This window comes from Schistocerca americana, chromosome 3 (genome assembly GCF_021461395.2).
Source record: "Schistocerca americana isolate TAMUIC-IGC-003095 chromosome 3, iqSchAmer2.1, whole genome shotgun sequence".
Lineage (NCBI taxonomy): Eukaryota > Metazoa > Arthropoda > Insecta > Orthoptera > Acrididae > Schistocerca > Schistocerca americana.
In genome coordinates this window covers 588,865,418-588,890,076 of record NC_060121.1, presented here as the reverse complement: position 1 = coordinate 588,890,076, position 24,659 = coordinate 588,865,418, and positions in this window count along the sequence as shown.

The following is a 24,659-nucleotide window of genomic DNA, read 5'->3' as shown; positions in this document are numbered from 1 at the left end:
TGTTTCTGAACTCCCTCCATCGGGCCGCCGATTTCGCTCTCTTGACGCTCTTCTGGCTCTTGGTCCTACCACTAGCCGGGATACTATCCGAGCAATGTTGCTACCTGCTTTGGATGAGTTAGGGAGCATGGAACCAGCTGTCCATCAAGCTGCAAACATACGGATCCAACAGCCTCCAGAGCGGAAGCGTGCTCGACGAAGGTGGGAATATGCAGTGGTCCAGCGTGCCTTCAAGAAAAATCCGGCACGTTGTATCAACGGGCTCCTTGAGGGCACTCTTCTGCATCAGCCCCCGTCCATCCCGGGGCTGATTGAGTATTGGACAGACCTTTTTGCCCCACCTCGTGTCAGGTCTCGGCCTCCCCGGGGTGAGGGCCTGTCCGACAGGCTGTTGCCATTCTCAAAGATGGTACCCTTCCACGAACTGTGGGCTCCCATCACTGCGGAAGAAGCGGCTACTGCCCTACCACCTCGAAGCTCCGCTGCAGGCCCAGATGGTCTTACACCGGCCCAATTGCGTCGCCTTCCCCGGGAGGTTTTCCTTAAAATCCTGAATATCCTTCTCCTTTCCCGTTCCCTTCCATCCCGTCTCCTTCAGGCCAGGACCACCCTGCTCCCCAAGAAGACCGCCGCAGCATCCCCTGCTGACTTCCGTCCGATTACAGTGTGCTCGGTGCTAACCAGAGCCTTCCACAAGGTTCTGGTGGGCCACCTTATGCGCTTCTGCACTTTGGATGGTCGTCAGCGGGCTTTCATCCCTCAGGATGGGATGCTTCATAACACCTTTATCCTGGATCTGGCGATGACTCAGGCGCGGAGGGCCGCCGGTTCGCTGTACTTGGCGTCCCTGGATGTGTCAAAGGCCTTCGACTCGCTTGCTCATGGGGCCCTTGGCCCTGTGCTGAGGGCCCATGGCCTGCCGGTCGAGTTCGTTGACTACATCCAGGGGTGCTATGGGGCGGGATCGACGGTTATCTGCGCTGGTGGGAAGTCGTCCGATCTGGTGCGGCCTTCGAGGGGTGTTCGGCAGGGTGACCCTCTGTCCCCCATCCTTTTTAACATGGCAGTAGATATCCTCTTATCCCGTCTCCCTGAGCATGTTGGGGCACGCATTCTCGGACGGCGAGTAAATGCTGCTGCATTCGCCGACGACCTCCTGCTGTTCGCCGAGACTCGTGATGGATTGCAGGAACTTCTTACCATCGCCACGTCGGCCCTGGGTGATCTTGGGCTTGAGATCAACCCACGAAAGTGCTTCTCTCTCGCCCTGGTGTCATCAGGCCGGGAGAAGAAGACCAAGGTCGACGAGACAGTCATCTTTCGTGCTGGTGTCCAAAACATTCCAGCACTGGCGATGGAAGATACATTTAAGTATTTGGGACTGCAATTCACCACCGGCGGACGAAGTTTTTTCCATCCTCGGCGGGAGGTCGAGAAGCAGCTTGACATCATTAAGCGTGCTCCACTAAAGCCTCAGCAGAGACTGTATTCCCTTCGGTCCATAATCCTCCCGGGTATTTACCATTGTCTGGCCTTGGGGAGAACTCGTCTGGGGGCCCTCTCATCCCTGGATGTCTGTGTGCGGGCAGCTGTTCGAACTTGGCTGCGTCTCCCAGCAGATGCACCTGTTGGATACTTCCATGCCCCAATAACTCATGGGGGCTTGGGGGTTCCATCAGCCCGCTGGCTTGGTCCACTTCTTCGAAGGAGGAGGCTGGCGAAGATGCAGGGTTTGGGTGTAGCTGTGGACGATTCTTCCCAGGACTTGCTGCGACGTGAAATTTGCCAACTGGACAACGCCTTGCAATGGCGTGGGGACGTGATTAAGTCCAGTTACCAACTGGGCCGGTGTTGGGCCGAGCGCCTCCACTCCTCAGTCGATGGCTCTGCATTACGTAAGTCTGCCCAAACACCCGGGCAGCACTGCTGGGTATCCACCACTCGGCAGTTCGTCACAGGCTGTGATTTTATCTCCTGTCTACGTGCCAGGATTAATGCATTGCCCACCAAGGCACGACTCCTGCGTGGCAGGGAGGGTGACACCAGGTGTCGTGGTGGCTGCAACGCGACGGAGACGGCTAACCACGTTATCCAGCAATGTAGGAGGAGCGATGGGGCTCGCATTGCCAGACACGACGCAGTGGCGTCTTATCTGGCGCGAGGCCTACGCCAAAGGGGCTTCAGCGTTTTGGAGGAGCCTCACCTTCGTACAACTGAAGGATTAAGAAAGCCGGATATCGTGGCAGCCCGTGAAGGAGCGGCAGTCATCATCGACGCACAGGTGGTCGGTGACACCCTCGACCTCGATCGATGTCATCGTGAAAAGATTGCGGCCTACGACAGGCAGGCTGTCCATGAGGAGGTGCGCAAGCTCTTCCCGGCGGCCCAGGACATCACCACCACGTCGGCGACCATCAACTGGCGTGGGGTCTGGTCCCCAGCTTCTGCCAGAGCACTGCAGGAGGTGGGCGTGGTAAAGGGCCACCTTTCAACTATAGCCACACGAGTTCTTCTGGGCAGCATTATGGCGGCGCGGCGTTTCGACACCATGACTGCGCCTCGCCGCCGCACGATGCCCCGCACCGGCGTTGGTTAGGGTGTGTTCAACCCCTTAGCTGTTGCCTGGCTCTCTCAGGCATAATCCCCCTCTTTGTCCTAGTTAGTGTCTATACTTAAGTGTGTTTTCCTTTTATATATTTATATTTATGTGTATTGTGTGACATCTTGTATACCCACTGTAAGGGTTCTCACTTATGTATTATTCACTGCTTGTGAATAAAGACGGCAAATATAGCCAAATGCCTCGTCATCTAATTAGTGATGCGCATGAATGGATTAACGAGATTCCCGCTGTCCCTATCTCGCTGGGAAAGCGGTCTGCGTGGCGCCACCCAGGGGAGGTGTGTTGCCTCCCGATAACTGGGTTAAAACCGCCAGGAGACCCTCTGATTCCCTGAAATTTTGTCTTCAGCGGGGCTCAGAGGAACCTGAGTGGGGCGGGGACCGTAATGTTCTATCCCGTGGCCTTGACGTGGCCCTGGCTCTCAGTACCCCCCTTGGATGGGGCGAAGCTAACACGGGAAGGGCCGTCCATGCATGACGTTAAAAGGCTAGCCCTTAACTGGGTGCAACCCACACTGGTCCGCACTGGCCCACCATGAATTATCAAAAGCGGTGGGTGAGACATGGTCGGTCATGATCCCCAAGTACGTGTGGAGACCCTCCGGGGAACGTAACTCGGGTTTGAGTGCCGCACCGTCTCGTTGATGTAAAACTCCACGGATAAGACCCGGACTGACTCCTTTAACACCTTCCGGGCTGTGTCGATAGGTGTGGGTTGTCGTGTGTCAAGGTAGGACGTAAGACTCCCGTCCTGGCAGGACGTTAAATGCCCCCAACCCAAGCGAAAGCAAAGGGTGCATGGCGCAGGGGAAGCTGCGTTACGGGAGACTCAACAACTGTCTCCCCTGAGTTGAGCGCGGTGGCTGGGCGAGGGTATGAGGGTAAGTCTCACGACGATCCCGGAACCCTGCGGTCCTGCTGCCGCAGTTCCTCACGTCCTGGACGACGTTAAAAGTCCCCCAACCCAAGGCGAAAGCAAAGGGTGCATGGCGCAGGGGGTGCTGCGTCAAAGGGGACAAAACACCTGTTCCCAAAACACAGTGCGCCGAACATCTTGCGCACTGATTCCGACGGTCTTGCTCGCCAGGGTGGGACTCCGGCCTGAGCCGTCAAGTGTCCTTCGCCGTGTCTCTGGATTTCCGAGACATGATCTGCCAAGCCGGGGTGTGGTGACATGTCCCCGGCTAGGTTAGCTGGGTCCAGACCCCTGAAAGTCTGGGTGACCGACCCGGCACCTGAGTAGGGCCGGGTCCTTGGCCTTGAGTGGGAGCTCGGCCTAGTAAGGGGCGAAGGACGGAAGGTGAATCCGCCTTCCCGGAGTGCGGGGGGCACTTGCCAGGGAGGGAGGGATGAAAACTGCGATGGCAAGGCCGTCGAAGAGGACGAGTGTGTTGGAAACGGCACGCTCAACCTAGCAGCTCTCTTGTGCCCTAGGTCCAGGGGCGGGACCGGTGGGCGAGCTGCCATTAGCCCCCCCCCATGCTAGAGGTGCCGGTCAGGGGAAACAGACGGGCCCCAATTTTTTCACTCTTCTTGGCAAATATGGCTGAACAACCGGAGAGTGAATCGGCGCTTTCGGAGCATGATGCTCCTATTGATGAGAGAAGCTTAAATCAGTCAGTTATGGAGAGGCATGCCTCCTTCCTCCGATTATTAGATCGGAGTGTCAGGCATGGAAAAATAAATGCCGATCAGATTAGGGCTTTGAAAGAGGATATAGCAAACTGGACTCTTGCCCATGCTAAATTAGAAGGACAGTACGCGGAAGTGAAAGCCGAAAATGAGCGGCTCCGCAATGAATTACAGAAACCGCAAAGGTCGTATGCTGCAGTAGCAGCAGCGGCTCAACCTAAAAAGACAGTTCAAGAGACAATAAGGCAGAACATCAAGAAAACTGTACCAACCATCTTTGTCAAACCGAAAAAAGGCGAAGACGTTAAGAAGGCCAAAGAGCAGTTTGAGAAAAGTATTAATCCAAGAACAGATAAAATCAAAATTAACCATGTCAGAACGACCAAAAACATATTAATAGTCGAATTAGCCTCAACTGAGGACTGTGACAAATTACTAGCAAACAAAAAATTAAATGACTCCTTTGTTTGTGAGAAACCAAAGAAACGAAGACCACTAATGATGATGTACGACGTCCCGACGTACATGTCGCAGGACGACGTCATCAATTGTGCATATGAACAAAATTTTGAGGAAATGATGACAAAAGAAGAATTTATTGAGAAATTTAAGTTACGATTCAAAACAGGGCCACGGGATCAACCCACGGTGCATCATGCCGTAGAGGTGGCACCTGATCTCAGAAAAATGATAGTCAAAACAAACAAATTATATATAGGATACACAGCGATATCAGTTAAAGACTATACAGCACTGGCAAAATGCACAAAATGCCAGGATTATGGCCATGTGGCTAAATACTGAAATTTTCAGAACTCAGTTTGTGGAAAATGTGGGGAAGATGGCCATGATAAAAAATCCTGTGATAAACGAGAAATATGCATCCCCTGTAGGTACAGAAAGAGGATCTGTCACTCCCCAGGACGGGAGTGTATGACCTACAAGTTGTTACTCCAAAGATTGATTCAAAGGACTGACTATGGCGACTAGCCGAAAAGTCCAGAAACGGAAGTCACCTAGCAAAGTAGCACGGGATGCAGAGACATGGAGAAGGTGGAGATCGCAATCATCTTTGGATGAAGATGACGAAATCAACGATTCTTACTATGTTCCAGTTCCTGTGGTGCAGCCGGAGATGGTAGACTTCTCCTGCCAGGTCGGGTCCTTTCTGGCCGACAGGAGGGGGGTCTCGGTCGCGGCGGCGGGGTCGGGCGGGGCGGCGGACTTCTCCTGCCAGGTCGGGGGCTTCCTGGCCTCAAGGGGGAGGACATCGGCGTCTGGCACCGGCTCGGCTGCTGGACACTCTGCAGAGAAGACATATGAAGCACTAACAAATTTGTATCTAGACAAAACTGTAACTGGTGGTGGCACAGAAAATTTGTCAAAGGACTCTGTAGAACAAGTAGCACTGGAAACCTTGAAAGTAGAAGTAACTAGTGGTGGCGAAGTGAAAGAGAAAATAGACCTAGTAGATGTAGACACCTCTGTAAGAAAAAGGACTTATAATAACTGTCCCCCTGGGAATACATATGGTATATGCGAGGAGTCATTAAGACTGTCACGATTAGAAGATCCAGCGATCTTGACGGTGGCTCTTAGGCAGCTGGTGAGGACCGGGCATCCCAGAGGAAGAAAGATAACATTCCCTGCTCTGGAGGATGCAGATTGCATCCAGCTCGCTGCAGTAAACATACCTCTTGAGTTCAAAGAACTAGAGGAACTCGTATCGAAAGTTTTTGCTCGAAGGGGCAGGGTTTTTGACTTAAAGAAGATATACAATGACATGGTAATGATGTACGGCAGGATCGCTTATGATCCTGCCCAAACCTGGCCAAATAGCCATTTCCATACAAGGTATCCTGATGCACTTTAGAGTGTTTCAGGTAAATCCAATGAGAAGCCAGTTAGTCTTACACGAATTAAGAAGATTAACAGAGGAACATAAAGTAGACATTTTATTAATACAAGAACCATACTCCGTCTCGGGAAGGGTCCCTGGCTTTCCTGTTAACGCACAGGTGATTGCCTCAGGCCAGCAACCAATGACGTCAATCATAATATTAAGTAATTTAATCAAAACAACTGTAATTACTCAATTATGTACTACACATCTTACGGTTGTAGAAGTAAATTTAAAAGGACACAGTCTGTATTTAATGAGTTTGTATTGTCAGTACAGACATGATATTGACACTTACCTGGGACAATTGCAGACAGCAATAAGAACCTTACAAGACAAGCCTATAATAATATCAATGGATGCAAATGCAAAATCGCCGCTCTAGCATAGCCCAGTACAAGACCACAGAGGAATCGAACTAGAAGATTTAATCATGGAACACAATTTGAATGTTGCGAATCTCCCCGGCAACCCTCCAACCTATAGGAGCCGAGCCGGGGCAGCATCTTTCATTGACATCACATTAACCTCAATGGACATTGCAAACAAAATTCTGAACTGGAAAACACACGACGGCATAACTACGAGTGATCACAATGTCATTGAATTCGAAATATCTGTGGAGGAGGACCGGGTGCCTGCAGAGTGGACAATGCGTTATGATTACGGGAGAGCCAACTGGGGCCAACTGGGGCCTTCTGGAGGCGGAGTTCGATCCTCCAGAGCTCGGAATTGAATTTAACGTGGAAGAGGCAGTCGAGGCCCTAACTACCTCTATAAAGACGGCTATCGCCGTAGCGATACCAGTGAAAAGACGTCTCATTCGGAAAGCGACTGCGCCATGGACTCCGGAGCTGTCGAGGCTCAGGCGTAGAGCACGCAGGAACTATCAAAGGGCTTTCGCCCAAGCAGAAAGACAATTCCATCTTACCATATATAGAAGACAGAAGAGGGTCTTTAAGGATACCCTAAATCAACACAGACAGCAGAGTTGGGAGGACTTCGTAAAGGAACATCTTACCCTGGACCCTTGGGGCATGCCATACAAAATCGTGAGGGAGAAAATACACTCCCCAATGCAGCTCTCCACAATCAAAAAGGAAGACACTGACGACATGACAATTGATTGGAGACAAACTGCCGAGGAGTTACTTCATGTGCTCCTACTGGACGACCGACCTGACTTGGACACTGAGCTGCAGAGGGAGATACGTCAGCAAGACCAAATAGAATACAATAATAATCTACAAGTCTACCCCTTCTCGCAAGAGGAGGTGGTACAAGCAATAAAATCCTTCGCAAGGCGGAAAGCCCCAGGGCCAGATGGTATACCGGCAGAAGTACTGCAGTGCATAGCACAAAAGTTGGCACCAAGTCTTCCCAAAATTTACAACAGATGTTTGGAAATGCGGAGCTTCCCAACATGCTGGAAAGCAGCAGAAGTAGTCATAATAAAGAAGGGCCAAGATAAGGACCCTACACTTGCAAAGTCCTGTAGGCCCATCTGTTTACTTGACGTTTTGGGCAAAACCTTTGAAAAGCTTCTGATGTCTAGACTGTCTAGCCACAGGCTTCTTCGTGGTATGAGTGAATTGCAAAACGGGTTCAGAAAGGGCAAGTCTACATCTGATGCCATAAATAAAGTAGCAAGTATTGTGCACTCGTCCACGAAGAAATATGTCCTGGGCATCATGGTGGATATTTCCGGCGCCTTCGACAACCTGTGGTGGCCGGCGCTCTTTTCCCAGTTAAGGGAGATGGAGTGCCCAGGGGCGCTATACGGTTGCCTGAAGGATTACTGTCGGAAAAGAGTTGCGAGAATCACGGCTCCTGGTGCCGTGATGTTGAAAGACATCTCAAAGGGCTGCCCGCAGGGTTCTGTGTGTGGCCCCGTGTTCTGGGATGTAAACATGGATCCCCTGCTGACAACTTTGGATGGGAACGACACGGTACTGGGAGCGGTGGCGTATGCAGACGATCTTTTCATCATGGTCGAGGGAGATAGTCGTGCTGAAATAGAGAATAAAACAGTACAAGCATCTGAGATCTTAATGCAATGGTGCCAAAAGTCAAAACTACAAGTTGCACCACATAAATCAAATTACATTCTTTTAAAAGGAAAGCTGGCCCGTGATCCAGTCGTGCGGCTGGATAATAGATTAGTTGCGAGATCTAGGTCCGCAAGGTACTTGGGCGTCCTCATGGATGAGGCGTGGAGCTATGCTCCGCATATTGACCATTTGGCTAGCAAATCCCTTACAATATTCAACAAACTGATCAGTATTGCTCAAAGACGTTTCCATTTGCCCCCCGGGGCAACTAAAATGTACAATAATTGTATACTGATACCAGTTGTGGGGTATGGTTCCAGCGTGTGGGCGCACAGGCTCACTCAGGTGAAACCAGCACGTGTCATCAGACGAATACAGCGAAATGTAATCATGCGGTGTGTTGGTGCCTTCAGCACACCAACGGATGCTCTGTAAGTAATAATGGGACTTCACCCGCTGGATTTAATGATCAGGCAACACGCAGCTATACACTGGATCCAAAAACGGGAATACGAAAAAGTAACAGCACTTATAGGAGAACACATGAATAATATCAAGCAGATTAGAGAAAAAATTACAGATATCTGGCAAGAGCAGTGGCAGTCCTCCGACACTGGGAGAAGGGTCTTCGACTTCTTTCCCAGTGTCCGCGAGAGGCTTAAGATGAGACATCTAAAAATAACACTTTTTATCCGGGCATGGCCCTTATCCTACATACTTACATAGAATTGGCAGTATGCGGTCGCCTGAGTGTGTCTGTGGCGCTCCTGTGGGGACGCCCGAGCACGTAGTTCTGGAATGCCCGGAATTCGACCCAGTTGCCAATGAGGCAAGACGGGAATTGCGAAACACACCGCTCATGGAGATCCTTAGAAGCCCAGAAAGATTTAATGTATTTCAACAACTAGTCGATCAGGTTTCTAAATTTGCAAAATTGATATTTGAGCGAAACGACGAAGATTAGAAGAGAGAAAAGCTGTACTCCTCAGCCAAGTCTGAGGAGTAACGTGCATCAATTTATAGACGAAATACCCAGAGAAGACTTAGGAAGGGAGGGTCGCTTGCCAGAGTGATGTGGATGTCCATGCCACTATGGACGGGCGACCTCTGTCCGCCTTGCTCCTACGGGGCAGAAAGAAATATTGCGGACAGCGAAGAGGGCAAGATGGACGAAGAAGGGAAGGCTCCCCAATCTATGGAAACATAGATGAGAGGAATGCCTTGGGGTAGTACCAAGTGTGTGTTCCGCCTTCTCGCTTGTCCGAACATCAAACCGATGAAAAAAAAAAAACTGCCGACTAGACTTTATAGCATATTGAGACTTTGTAAATAATTCCATGCATGTATAAAATTTCTTTTGTTGTTAATTAGCGCAGAAGAGCGCGTTTTATTTTTGTAAATTGTAGTAGAGTAGTTAGTGTTTCTTTTCATGCAGAATTGTAAAATTAAAGGGTGGTGGAGGGATGTAAAAATAAATATAAATAAATGCAGTGGTTTCAAGATAGTAGAAGCCGGCCCACCTCCTCGTGGTAGGGACGGAAACGCTCCTGGTAACCCGGAGCGGCTAAGTGGCCGGAAGGAATAACAATTGTTAATTTAATTAGAACTAATATTTTTATGTAAATCACTGTAATTGTAATAAAGTAGAATTGTTTAGTTATCACTACCCACTTAGGCTAACTAGATAGTGGGTAAATGATAGTTAAAAAAAAAAAAAAAAAAAAAAAAATGTCCCTATCTACTATCTAGCGAAACCACTGCCAAGGGAACGGGCTTGGAAAAATTTGCGGGGAAAGAAGACCCTGTTGAGCTTGACTCTAGTCTGGCACTGTGAGGTGACATGAGAGGTGTAGCATAAGTGGGAGATGGCAACATCGCCGGTGAAATACCACTACTTTCATTGTTTCTTTACTTACTCGGTTAGGCGGAGCGCGTGCGTCGTGGTATAACAACCCGGCGTCACGGTGTTCTCGAGCCAAGCGTGTTAGGGTTGCGTTCGCGCCGCGGCTCCGTGTCCGTGCGCCACAGCGTGCGGTGCGTGTGGGTGCAAGCCTGCGCGTGCCGTGCGTCCCGTGTGCGTCGGCAAAACAGTATCGCCATCTATGAAAATACGGCGAAACCACATGCGATACCTCCATCTATGCGAATCGGACAACACTACGTCCGCCATGTCGAGCGCACCACAAAACATACCGCCATCTGTAGGTCTCCCGCAGCATGACGTCCTGCAACGACGATACCGCCATCTATGAGACGCCAAGCCGACTAAGACATCGATGGGCCCACAGTGCCCATCTTTCGACCCCACCCACAAAGCCTGCATCCTCTGTCGACCACAGCACCCCAACGCCAGCGCCTCTGCCGCACGAAATCGTGGACCGGCAATCACTTCACCTGCACCCGTTCGTGCCCCACCCCAACCGCCCAACTCGCAACTCCAGCGGATGAACGGCGGACGTTTCCCGCACTCGCAATGTGCAATCCACCCCTATAACTTGCGTTTCATGAAGAGTTATGTTCCATCTCCGGCGGTACACCGAAAGGTTACCGCCCTTCGATAGTGCCGTTTTCGCGCTAATCGAAGTGCTAGGGTTTACAGGTGCCAGCCAGCCAGCCAGCCAGCCAGCAGCAGTTCCCGGTCCCGGCCTGCAGCGGTGGTCCCGCAGCCAGCCAGCCAGCCAGCCAGCCAGCCAGCCAGCCAGCCAGCCAGCCAGCCAGCCCGCCCTCCGGTGGCAGCAGCAGTCCAGCCAGCAGCAGTCCTGCCAGCAGCAGCAGCAGCAGCAGCAGCAGCAGCCGCCGCCGCCGCCGCCGCCGCCCCGGCCCAGTCCGCGGCAGCAGCGTCCCTGCCTCTCGCCGTCGCCGTCGCCGTCGCCGCCGCCCCGGCCCAGTCCGCGGCAGCAGCGTCCCTGCCTCTCGCCGTCGCCGTCGCCGTCGCCGTCGCCGTCGCCGTCGCCGTCGCCGTCGCCGTCGCCGTCGCCGTCGCCGTCGCCGTCGCCGTCGCCGTCGCCGTCGCCGTCGCCGTCGCCGTCGCCGTCGCCGTCGCCGTCCGTCGTCTCCCAGTGTGTGTCCTGTCCCTTTAGTGCTGTGTTTTTCTTTCTTCTTCTTGTCGTCATGTCCGCCCCCACCACCACCGTCACTACTACCACCACCGCCATCGTGTATACGTCCCCTTCCGCCGCCACCACCACTATCACTTGGTGTGCCCAGTCCCACCCCCCTCCTTCCATCCCTCCCCTCCTCTCTATCCCTTCGCCCTCGCTCTTTGTCGCCCCCTCTCCCGCCTCTTCCTCTCGTTCTGATCCTTTCCCCCCACTCCCCCAGCCTGTCACTGCAGCTCCGGCTAGGGTGGTGGCCCGTCGGGCCACTGCCCACGCCCAGCTCTCCCCGTCGCCGTCGCCATCGCCATCACCGCCACCACCGTCATCGTCACCATCACCATCACTGCCACATTCGCCTGCACCGTCACAGTCACTCTCTCCGGCGCCGACTGCTGCGTCCGTGCCGGGACCTGTCCCTTCCCGCCACCTCCCCATCGTTCCCGTCCCTCATGTCACCACCCGCCCATCTGCCGCTGTCAAACGCCCTAGTGGCGCCTCCACTTCCTCTGCTCCTAAAAAGGCTCCACCCCGCCCCCCATCCCCACCCCAAAATGCCATGGACGTCTCCCCACCAGGCCCCGCTCCCTCCTCCTCCTCCTCCCCACCCGGTCTCTACAAATATCTCCTGTCCCATCCCGATCCTTCCTTCCTCGAGGCCCGGAATCTCTCCCTCCTCCTCCGCCAACATTTCCCTGGCGCCCCCATATCTCTCCTTACTCCCAGACGGGATTCTGTTCTTATCTCCTCCCCCAGCCCCACCCTCCATACTGACATCCTCTCCCGCCTCCCCATCACCCGTTTTGGTCCTCACGCCACCCTCACCCCTGCTCCCTCCCCATCTCCTACCCGCCAACCCCAACCCCCGCGTCGCCCGCCGACCCTCACCGCCGTGATCACTCGGCTTAGCCCGTCGATCACGGAGGAGGAGGTGCTGGCGGAGCTGAAGGCCCATCCCACCCTGGAGGTGCGGGCAGTCCGCCGCATTTTCAACGCGACCGGCCCCACCCGCCTTATGCGGGTTTTCTCTGAGGACGCCCCCTCCATTGACCGTCTCCTGAAGGAGGGTGCCCTCCTCTTCAATCAGCGGTTCAAAGTCGACCCCTCCCGTTCCCCCCCTCAATCCCTGCGCTGCCAGAGATGTCTGCGCTACAATGCACATCCAACAGCCGAGTGCCGCGAGGCCCCCACCTGCCCGCATTGTCGGCAAGCGCACTTCCTCCGGCAGTGCCCCAACCTCCAATCCCCTCCCTCCTGTAATACCTGCAGCCTCCCCCACCCCACCTACTCCCAAAAATGTAAAGCCCGACCTCCTCCTACCACTCCTGAACTCACCGTCCCTGTCCGTCCCCTGGACGCCCCCACCCCTCCTGGCAATTCCCTTCGTCCCCCCCCCACTGCTGAGGACATCATGAGGTTCCTCACCATTGTCCTCCAAAACGTCCATCCCTTTCAGCGCCCCCACACCTTACAACAGATCTCCCTCGCCGCCCGTTCCATATTCCACCTTAAAATGTACGCCACCTTTTCCAATAACCAGGCCCATTTCACCTTCTCCCGCCTTGACACCCTCGTCTAAGTCCTTCCAATGGCGCGACAGCATCGTATCCTTTTCAACAATATCCGCTCCCTTCCCGCCAACAAGAACCTCTTCCTGCACACCCTTGCTACCCACCGTGTGGATGCCTTCCTCCTTAATGAAACCTTCCTCCAACCCCACCACTCCATCCACACCTCCCCCTATCTCCTCCACCGCTCCGATAATCCCCTCCCAGTTGCGCGTGGCGGAGTTGCCATTGGCCACCACCGCCAGATCCCCGTTCGGCTCCAGCCTCTCCTTCCCGACCCCACCGAACACCTGATCCTTAGTCTCTTCTTCCCCGGCCTTACCATTACCTGTGCCACCATCTATGTCCGCCCCAACGCCCCTCTTCCTTTCGACTTCCTCTCCCACATCGACCGTACCTTCTCCTCCTATGTGATCGCCGCCGACCTCAACATCCATAGTCGCTCCGCTGCCCAGTTACGGCGGTGGCATCGGTTCCTCTCCTCCCTTCAAGGCGACCTCATCCCCATCCCCCAGCACACCCGTCCCGAATCCTACTCCACTCCCGATGTTATCCTCTCCTCCCCCAACCTCCTTGGTCGCATTACGGTGGATGTCCTGGAGCCTATTGGTAGCGACCATCTCCCTGTCCTCCTCACCGTGTCAGACGGCCGTCGCCCCCGCCCCGACCCTCGTCATGACCCTCCCCCTAAGTACATCCATGACTATTCCCGTGCCAACTGGAATGCCTACCGGGATACCCTCTCCACTCAGGTCGATAGCCACCCTCTCGCCTACCGCCGTCCCGATGATGTCACCCATGCCGCCTCCTTTCTCCAGCAGACCTTGTCTGAGGCCGTGGAGGCCCACGTCCCTACTGTTGCCGTCCACCCCCACCGTCCTACCTTACCACCACAGGCCGTCCTCCTCCTCCGTGAATCCCGTCGTCTCTACCGTGCCTTCCTCCGCACGCGTGACCCGGACACCCTACGACGCCACCGGCAACTACAGCGACACATTCGAAATTTGCTCGCGGCCAAGAAACGCCGGGACTGGCGACAGACATGCACCCGTTTAAATGCTACCCTCCCTATAAACTCGTCCAAGTTCTGGACCGCCTTCCGTCGCCTTACCGGAACTAAACCCTCCCCCTACTATCCTCTTCTCCACGATGATCACCCCTTCCCTGACGCCCTTAGTAAGGCCAATCACTTTGCCTCCTACCTGTCTGATGTGTTTTCCATCCCTGATGATCCCCAGTTCGATTACTCCCTCTTCCCAGATATCCGCGATCGAACTGACACCTCTGTCCCTCCCCTCGCTCCTGGTTTCCAGTACTTGGACAACATTCCACACACGGACCTTAATGCCCCCATCACCACACAGGATCTCATCGATACACTCCGCACCAAACGCAACACCGCTCCTGGTCACGATCGTGTTACCTACCGTCACCTTCGTGAAGCTCCTGTCTCTTTTCTCTCCACCCTGGCCAGGCTCTACAATGTAGTCCTGTCCACCGGTTACTACCCCGACCTGTGGAAAACCTCCCGTATCCTCATGTTCCTCAAACCTGGCAAACCGCCGTCCGCCGTCTCCTCCTACCGTCCCATCAGCCTTACCTCGGTCTTCAGCAAGGTCCTGGAATCTATCCTCACCCGCCGCGTCCACCAGCATCTCCGCCAGCACCGCCTCCTCCCCGTTACCCAGTGTGGCTTTCGGCCGTCCTTCTCTTCCGACGATCTTCTCCTTCACCTCACTCATCTCCTTTCCGAACAGCTCAATTCCCGTCGCTCCGCAATCTTCCTCTCTCTTGACCTCGAACGCGCCTATGACCGCGTATGGCATTCCGGTCTCCTCTTCAAGCTCCAAACCTTCGCCCTTCCCATTAACTACGTTCGTCTGATCGGTTCCTTTCTCTCCCGCCGTCCTTCCCATGTCACCATCCATAACGCCGATTCCTACACCTTTTTCCCCTCCGCCGGTGTGCCCCAAGGCTCCGTCCTCTCCCCCCTTCTGTACCTTTTGTACACGGCGGATATGCCGCCGCCGTCACCCCCCGTCCACCTTCTCCAGTTTGCCGATGACACCGCCTTCCTTGCCCTTGCCCCCACCCTGCAACGCTCTCAACGCCTTCTCCAATCCCATCTTGACCGGTTCACCGCTTGGTGCAACCAGTGGTTGCTCAAGGTCAATCCTTCCAAAACCCAGGCGATCATTGTAGGCAAAACCACACCCTCCTTCCGCCTCCTTGATTTCTATCTCACCGTTTATGGCCGTCCCATCGCTCTCACCCCCACCCTTAAGTACCTTGGCGCCACCCTCGACCGTCGCCTCTCCTGGACTCCCCATCTCCAGACAATCCAAGCCAAGGCACGTTCCCGACTCCGTCTCCTCAAGCTCCTTTCCGGCCGAACGTGGGGTCTGGACCCCTCCACCATCCTCCACACCTATAAGTCCCTCATCCGCCCTATCCTCTGTTACGCCCATCCCGCCTGGATCTCCGCCCCCCCTTCCTTTTATAAATCCCTCCAAATCCTTGAACGCCATGCTCTCCGCCTTGCCTATCGCATCCGTCTCCCTTCCCCCACGCGGATCCTGTATGACCTTATCCCCTTCCCCCACCTCCTCCTCTTCCTCGAAAGGATACGCATCCTATACACCTCCCGTAAACTCGATCCTCCTCACCCGCTCGTCTCCCCGATCCTCTCCCACCCCCGCCCGCTGCCACGCCTGTACTCCCACGTCCCACCCGGTCTCCATCTCTCCACCCTCCTTACCCTCTCCCAAGGTGGCTTCCGCCAGCTCCCCCTCCCTGATGATGCCCTCCTCCCCTCCATCTACCCCTCCTACCAACTTTGATCCTCCCACCCTCCTCCTGTGCTTGTTCCTCGGGGCACCCTCCCTCCCTTCTCTCCCCTTTCCCTCCCTCCTCCTTTTCTCGTCCCTCGTCCCCCGGGCCCCCCCCTCCCCTGTCCCTATCCTCCTGTCCCCGTCTCCTAAGCCATGGCATCCTCTTTTCCTCCCCTCTCCCCCTCCTCATCCCTGTTGCCCTCTTGGCAGGTCCCCGGACTCGCACACGCTCAGTGGACATTCGCGCGCCGGAGATCACCGCCATCAGTGTATCGTGTGTGCCGTCATGTTTAGTGTTCAGTGTTTACCGTCACACTCCATCGTTCACCAGTGCCATCGTCTCCTTCAGTGTTTGTGCGTCGTCTCCACAGTTTGCAGTGTGGCTTATCGTCGAGTGTGAACGGCTCCGTGTTTGTTTCTCTGTGTCTCCTGTTTATTGCCCACCGTTTTGTAACTTTTATGTTTTTCTCCTGTTTTTGCTGATTGTACCTTCTATGGCTGAAGAGCAGCGTAGTATGCTGCTGACAGCCTGCCTGCTGTACAGGCTTTAAAATAACAATAAAGTAAAAAAAAAAAAAAAAAAGAGTTATGTTCGCATTCGAGGGTTGGATTCCCTCTCTTCTTCATCGAAGAGTTTCACTGCCTGGGCTACTCTCAGGGTGCGCCTTCGACGTGGAAGATCCCTGCCGTGTCGTCTGCTTGCCGTCCATACTGCCTGCCGGTGCTCGCCGCCGCCGCCGCCGCCGCCGCCGCTTGGTCTCCGCCTTCCGGTCCTCGCCGCCGCCGTCGCCGCCTGCCGGGGCTCGCCACCCCCGCCTGGTCGCCGCCTGCCGGTGCTCGCCGCCGCCGCCTGCTGATCGCCGCAGACGCCGCCGCCGCCGCCGCCGTCGCCGCCTGCCGGGGCTCGCCGCTGCCGCCATTCGGTGCCAGCCGCCGCCGCCATCGCCGCCGTCCTGACCCTGGTCTACGGCCGTCTTCGTCTTCATCCGTCTTCGTCTTTGTCTGTCCCCAGTTTCTGTCCTCTCCTCTTCGTTCTGTTCGTTCTTGTTTCTCTCTCCCGTCATGTCCGCCCCCACCACCACTGTCACTACTACCACCACCGCCATTGTCTATACCTCCCCTTCCGCCGCCTCCACCACTATAACTTGGTGTGCCCAGTCCCACACCCCTCCTTCCACTCCACCTCTCCTCACTCTCCCTTCACCCTCTATCTTTGTCGCCCCCTCTCCCGCTTCTTCCTCCCGCTCCTCTCGTTCTGATCCCTTCCCCCCACTCCCCCAGCCTGTCACTGCAGCTCCGGCTCGGGTGGTGGCCCGTCGGGCCACTGCCCACGCCCAGCTCTCCCCGTCACCTTCGCCATCACCGCCGCCACTGCCACCGTCATCGTCATCGTCGCCGTCGCCTTCGCCTTCACCGTCACCGTCACCATCTCCGGCGCCGACTCCGGCCCCGGGACCTGCCCCTCCCCGCCAAATTCCCGTTGTTCCCATCCCCCACACCTCCTTCACCGCCGTCAAGTGCCCTGGTGGCACTCCTGCTTCCAAAAAGGCTGCGCCTCGTCCTCCTTCCCCCACCCATGATGCCATGGAAGTCACCCCGCCTGTCCCTGCCCCCTCATCCTCCTCCTCTCCCCCTTCCTCCTACCGCTACCTCCTCTCCCGTCCTGATCCCTCTCTCCTTGAAGCCCGGAACCTCACCCTCTTCCTTCGCCAGCATTGTCCTGGTGCCCCCATCTCCCTCCTCACTCCTCGCCGAGATTCGGTCCTCATCTCCTCCCCCAGCCCAACCCTCCACACCTACCTCCTTTCCCGCATCCCTGTCACCCGCTTTGGCCCTCATGCCTCTCTCACCCCTGCTCCTTCACCACCTCCCTCCCGCCAACCCCAACCTCCGCGTCGCCCGCCAACTCACACCGCCGTGATCACTCGGCTTAGTCCAGTGATTACGGAGGAGGAGGTGTTGGCGGAGCTCCAGGCGCATCCCCATTTGGAGGTGCATGCGGTTCGCCGCATACATAACGCTGCCGGCCCCACCCGCCTTATGCGGGTTTTTTCTGAGCACGCCCCCTCCATTGACCGTCTCCTGAAGGAGGGTGCCCTCCTTTTTAACCAGCGTTACAAGGTCGACCCCTCCCGTTCCCCTCCTCACTCCCTGCGCTGCCAGAGGTGTCTACGCTATAACGCGCACCCCACAGCTGAGTGCCGTGAGGCCCCCACCTGCCCGCATTGTCGGCAAGCACACTTCCTCAGGCAGTGCCCCAACCTCCAATCCCCTCCTTCCTGCAATACCTGCAATCTCCCCCATCCCACCTACTCCCAAAAGTGTAAAGCCCGACCCCCTCCAACCACTCCTGAACTCACCGTCCCTGTTCGTCCCCTGGACGCCCCCACCCCTCCTGGCAATTCCCTTCGTCCCCCCCCCCCCCCCCACCGCTGAGGACATCATCAGGTTCCTTACCATCGTCCTCCAGAATGTTCATCCCTTTCAGCGCCCACACACCCTCCAACAGATCTCCCTCGCCGCCCGTTCCATATTCCAACTCAAGATGTACGCCACCTACTCCAACAACCAGGCCCATTTCACCTTCTCCCGCCTCGACACCCTCGTCTAAATCCCTATCATGGAGCGACAGCAACGTATCCTTTTCAACAACATCCGCTCCCTACCCGCCAACAGGAACCTCTTCCTGCACACCCTCGCCACCCACCGCATGGATGCCTTCCTCCTTAATGAAACCTTCCTCCAACCCCACCACACCATTCACACTTCGCCCTACCTCCTCCACCGCTCCGATAATCCCCTCCCGATTGCGCGTGGCGGAGTTGCCATTGGTCACCACCGCCAGATCCCCGTTCGGCTACAACCTCTCCTTCCCGACCCCACCGAACACCTGATCCTTAGTCTCTTCATCCCCGGCCTTACCGTTACCTGCGCCACCATCTATGTCCGCCCCAACGCTCCTATTCCCTTCGACTTCCTCTCCCACGTCGATCGTACCTTTTCCTCCTACATGATCGCCGCCGACCTCAACATCCATAGTCGTTCCACTGCCCAGTCACGGCGATGGCATCGGTTCCTCTCCACCCTTCAAGGTGACCTCGTCCCCATCCCCCGGCATACCCGTCCTGAATCCAACTCCACTCCTGATGTTATCCTCTCCTCCCCCAACCTCCTTGGCCGCATAACGGTGGATGTCCTGGAGCCTATTGGTAGCGACCATCTCCCTGTCCTCCTCACCGTTTCAGACGATCGTCGCCCTCGCCCCGACCCTCGTACCGACCCTCCCCCTAAGTATGTCCTCGACTATTCCCGAGCCGACTGGAATGCATACCGGGATACCCTTTCCACCCAGGTCGATAGCCACCCTCTCACCTACCACCACCCTGACGATGTCACCCATGCCGCCTCCTTTCTCCAGCAGACCTTGTCTGAGGCCGTGGAGGCCCACGTTCCTACTGTCGCCATCCACCCCCACTGTCCTACCTTACCCCCACAGGCCGTTCTCCTCCTCCGTGAATCCCGTCGTCTCTACCGTGCCTTCCTCCGCACGCGTGACCCGGACACCCTACGACGCCACCGGCAACTCCAGCGACACGTTCGTAATTTGCTCGCGGCTAAGAAACGCCGGGACTGGCGACAGACATGCACCCGTTTAAATGCAACCCTACCAATCAACACCTCCAAGTTCTGGACGGCCTTCCGTCGCCTTACCGGAACTAAACCCTCCCCCTACTATCCTCTTCTCCACGATGATCACCCCTTCCCTGACACCCTTAGTAAGGCCACTCACTTTGCCTCCTACCTCTCCGATGTCTTCTCCATCCCCGACGATCCCCAGTTCGATTACTCCCTCTTCCCGGATATCCGCGATCGAACTGACACCTCTGTCCCTCCCCTCGCTCCTGGTTTCCAGTACTTGGACAACATTACACACACGGAACTCAATGCCCCTATCACTACACAGGATCTCATTGTTACACTCCGCACCAAGCGCAACACCGCTCCTGGTCACGATCGTGTCACCTACCGTCACCTTCGTGAAGCTCCTGTCTCTTTCCTCTCCACCCTGGCCAGGCTCTACAATGTAGTCCTGTCCACCGGTTAATACCCCGACCTGTGGAAAACCTCCCGTATCCTCATGTTCCTTAAACCTGGCAAACCGCCGTCCGCCGTCTCCTCCTACCGTCCCATCAGCCTTACCTCGGTCTTCAGCAAGGTCCTGGAATCTATCCTCACCCGTCGCATCCACCAGCATCTCCGCCAGCACCGCCTCCTTCCCGTCACCCAGTGTGGCTTTCGGCCGTCCTTCTCTTCCGACGACCTTCTCCTTCACCTCACTCATCTCCTTTCCGAACAGCTTAATTCCCGTCGCTCCGCAATCTTCCTCTCCCTGGACCTCGAACGTGCATATGACCGCGTATGGCATTCCGGTCTCCTCTTCAAGCTCCAAACCTTCGCCCTTCCCATTAACTACGTCCGTCTGATCGGCTCCTTTCTCTCCCGCCGTCCTTCCTATGTCACCATCCATAACACCGATTCCTACACCTTTTTCCCCTCCGCCGGTGTGCCCCAAGGCTCCGTCCTCTCCCCCCTTCTGTACCTGTTGTACACGGCGGACATGCCGCCGCCGTCACCCCCCGTCCACCTTCTCCAGTTTACCGATGACACCGCCTTCCTTGCCCTTGCCCCCACCCTACAGCGCTCCCAACGCCTTCTCCAATCCCATCTTGACCGGTTCACCGCTTGGTGCAACCAGTGGTTGCTCAAGGTCAATCCTTCAAAACCCAGGCGATCGTTGTAGGCAAAACCACCCCTTCCTTCCGCCTCCTTGATTTCTATCTCACCGTCTATGGCCGTCCCATCGCCCTCACTCCCACCCTTAAGTACCTTGGCCTCACCCTCGACCGTCGCCTCTCCTGGACTCCCCATCTCCAGACAATCCAAGCCAAGGCGCGTTCCCGCCTCTGTCTCCTCAAGCTCCTTTCCGGCCATACATGGGGTCTGGACCCATCCACCATCCTCCACACCTATAAATCCCTCATCTGCCCTATCCTTTGTTATGCCCATCCAGCATGGATCTCCGCTCCCCCTACCTTTTATAAATCCCTCCAAGTCCTTGAACGCCATGCTCTCCGCCTCGCCTATCGCATCCATCTCCCCTCCCCCACGCGGATCCTCTACGATCTCGTCCCCTTCCCCCACCTCCTCCTTTTCCTTGAAAGGATACGGATCCTGTACACCTCCCACAAACTCGATCCTCCTCACCCGCTCGTCTCCCCGATCCTCTCCCACCCCCACCCGCTGCCACGCCTGTATTCGCACGTCCCACCCTGTCTCCATCTCTCCACCCTCCTTACCCTCTCCGAAGGTGGCTTCCGCCAGCTCCCCCTCCCTGATGATGCCCTCCTCCCTTCCATCTACCCCTCCTACCAACTTTGATCCTCCCGCCCTCCTCCTGTACTTATTCCTCCGGGCACCCTCCCTCCCTCCTCTCCCTTTTCCCTCCCTCCTCCTTTTCTCTCCCCCTCCTCCCTCGGGCCTCCCCTCCCCTGTTCCTCTCCTCCTGCCCCCGACTCCTCAGCCATTGGCATCCTTTTTCTCCCCTCTCCCCCACCTCCCCCTTCTACCCGTCTTGGCAGGTCCCCGGACTCGCACATGTTACGTGGACATTCGCGCGCCGGAGGTCGCCGCCATCAGTGTTTTGTGTGTTTAGTGTTTAGTGTTCACCGTCCCCTCCATCGTTCACCAGTGCCATCATCATCTTCAGTGGTTGTGCGTCGTCTCATCAGCTAGCAGTGTGGATTATCGACGAGTGTGAACGGCTCCGTGATTGTCTCTATGTGTCTCCTGTTTTATTGCCCACCGCTTTGTGACTTATGTGTCTTCTCACTGTTTTTGCTGCTTGTGTCTTCTATGGCTGAAGAGCAGCGTAGTGTGCTGCTGACAGCCTACCTGTTGTACAGGTTTTAAAATAACAATAAAGTAAAAAAAAAAAAAGAGTTATGTCCAATACGCGACATTCCCGCTGTCCCTATACATGAGCTGCGAACTGTACCACTTACGAGCTACAGACGCGATCGCGTTGCTCTCTGTACGAATGCCGATGCCGAGCGGTCAGCTAGGAGGCGCTCCATCCATGTCGGTACCGGTGGGCGTTGCACTCGCAGTCGCAAAAACGTACGGCAAGTATATTACTCGGAAGAGTTAATAATAGTCCAAGCCCCCCTGCGTGGGGAGAGTCTTTCTAGGCCATGACCCACCGGAAGGGCGCAGCGTCCCCCGCCCCAGACATGTGACGTCACACTATCGGTATTGACGACTAGACTGATTGCTTATAATCATTTGTCATACACCGGTGGAAGCTGCCGAGACGAGTAGCTACATAGCGGGCTCGCCGTGTCACTAATGTACAGAGATACAACAGTTTCGACTGGAACCGGATTAAACGTATACACGGCGCTGATTAGTAATAGATAGAGCCATCAGAATACAGATAATATATACAACTGTCCGTATACATGCTGAAAGACTCTGCTCACAATCACAACCACACGTCAGCCAGACACTCTTATCACGCACTACTCTCTGCCTGTAACAGGCACAAAGACAATATGTAAGCACCAGCATGGAACAACACCCAGTGCATCCTCTCTGCCACATTAGACAATCCACACTATCATAACCAGACCGGGAGGTCCACTCAGAAAACAGAATATCCCACCCTTCCGACAACCACCATTGCTCAGCTAAGCCACCAACACCCACACATGTCCTACACAGGGGTGCACCCAACATCACAATACTGCCTCCTGTCACAGCACACAAACAATGGCAGGAATGAAAGACACAGGTCTGCCACAAGCATGGAATCAGAGTGCCGCCTGTCATGAGCCAAAGGTGCACCCTGACGTGGCAAATCAGATGATGCCGCAGGCATCCACTTACTATAATCACAATCAACAAACCGGCCGCCCCCCCCCCCCAAAACACCTTTCCTTACAACAATGTGTACTTTAACCTAACCCATATTGTACCTTAGCCTAACCCATACTGTGCTGTAACCTAACCTATATTGCGTCTTAACCTAACCTATATTGCGCCTTAACCTAACCTATATTGCGCCTTAACCTAACCTATATTGCGCCTTAACCTAACCTAAATTGCGCCTTAACGTAACCTATATTGCGCCTTAACCTAACCTATATTGCGCCTTAACCTAACCTATATTGCGCCTTAACCTAACCTATATTGCGCCTTAACCTAACCTATATTGCGCCTTAACCTAACACATATTGAGCCTTAACCTAACCTATTTGCGCCTTAACTTAACCTATATTGTACCTTAACCTAACCTATATTGTACCTTAACCTAACCTATATTGCGCCTTACCCTAACCTATATTGCGCCTTAACCTAACCTATATTGCGCCCTAACCTAACCTATATTGTACCTTAACCTAACCTATATTGTACCTTAACCTAACCAATATTGTACCTTAACCTAACCTATATTGTACCTTAACCTAACCAATATTGTACCTTAACCTAACCTATATTGTACCTTAACCTAACCTATATTGTACCTTAACCTAACCTATATTGTACCTTAACCTAACCTATATTGCGCCTTAACCTAACCTATATTGTGCCTTAACCTAACCTATATTGTGCCTTAACCTAACCTATATTGTGCCTTAACCTAACCCATATTGTACCTTAACCTAACCTATATTGCGCCTTAACCTAACCTATATTGTACCTTAACCTAACCCATATTGCGCCTTAACCTAACCCATACTGCGCCTTAACCTAACCCATACTGCGCCTTAACCTAACCCATACTGCGCCTTAACCTAACCCATACTGCGCCGTGACGTAATCCACGTTGGGCCTTAACCTGCTCTGTAATTGTCATACGATGCGTTATATTAGTGTAGTGTTGCCTAACTGCAACCCCCGCATTATAGTTTGCTACTCGCACTGCCCGGTCCCCAGTGTATCGCTTTAAGTTAAACACCTTGCAGCTATACACTGTAATGTGGATGGCAGCAGGACGTACATGCTCAATGCCCTTCGCAGTTGTTCATTGGCATTCGCATGGCGAAGCACTTAGCCTACGCTGTGGTACGGCCTGTGTCAACTGTCCGCTGATGTTGTACGTCCAAATCATACACTGTACTGCACATTTGTTCTCATGTACTGAATGATACATTGTGGTACATGTGACCGTACAACGACTGCGCCAACAACGGCGAACCATGCGGTCCAAATGTTGTGCACTCAGCTACGTGTCATCTCCCTATAAGAGCTGGATTGCAGTGTGGTATGCCCTGGATGGCGATCAGCACGAGCCGTCTGTTGATGTAGTGGCGCGTGTTGTCAGACGTAGTCGTCTCTTCTCACACACCGTGATAGCATGGTGCACTGCGTTCCACATCTGCGACATGCGACAGAGGCCGGTTGACAGTCGTTCGCGCAATGGACATCGCATACGTACGGGGGCCACCTTCCACGTGTTCTCTAAGCGTGCACATGTTGTTGCGTGTATGTGGGCAGACATAGTGTGTCGTGACACCTGACACAGGCATGCAACAATCGTTGAATTTGCAAATGGCGATGGACGTCTACGTTTGCTGGTGACGTTACGCAAATGAACAACTGGTAAACAGTTGTGGTGCGGTTGTTCTCGCTAGAGGTGAATCAGTGATGGCGACGATCGGTTGAGCTACCAACCGGTTGTTTCAGCGATACCCACCATGCCCACGAACGTGAATGGCATCTGGGTGTGAAGCGATACGCGGCGGTGGCAGGGTGGGACTGTCACCGGCCGGTGAGGGGGGGCCTCCCGGCGTGCTGGCCGCGCGGTGCGTGGGCGCACGCGCTACAACCGGATGGTGGGGGCGACCAGTGGCAGGCGCGCCGGCCGACGGAGGCGGCAGGCGGCGCAGCTGCGCGCCGGC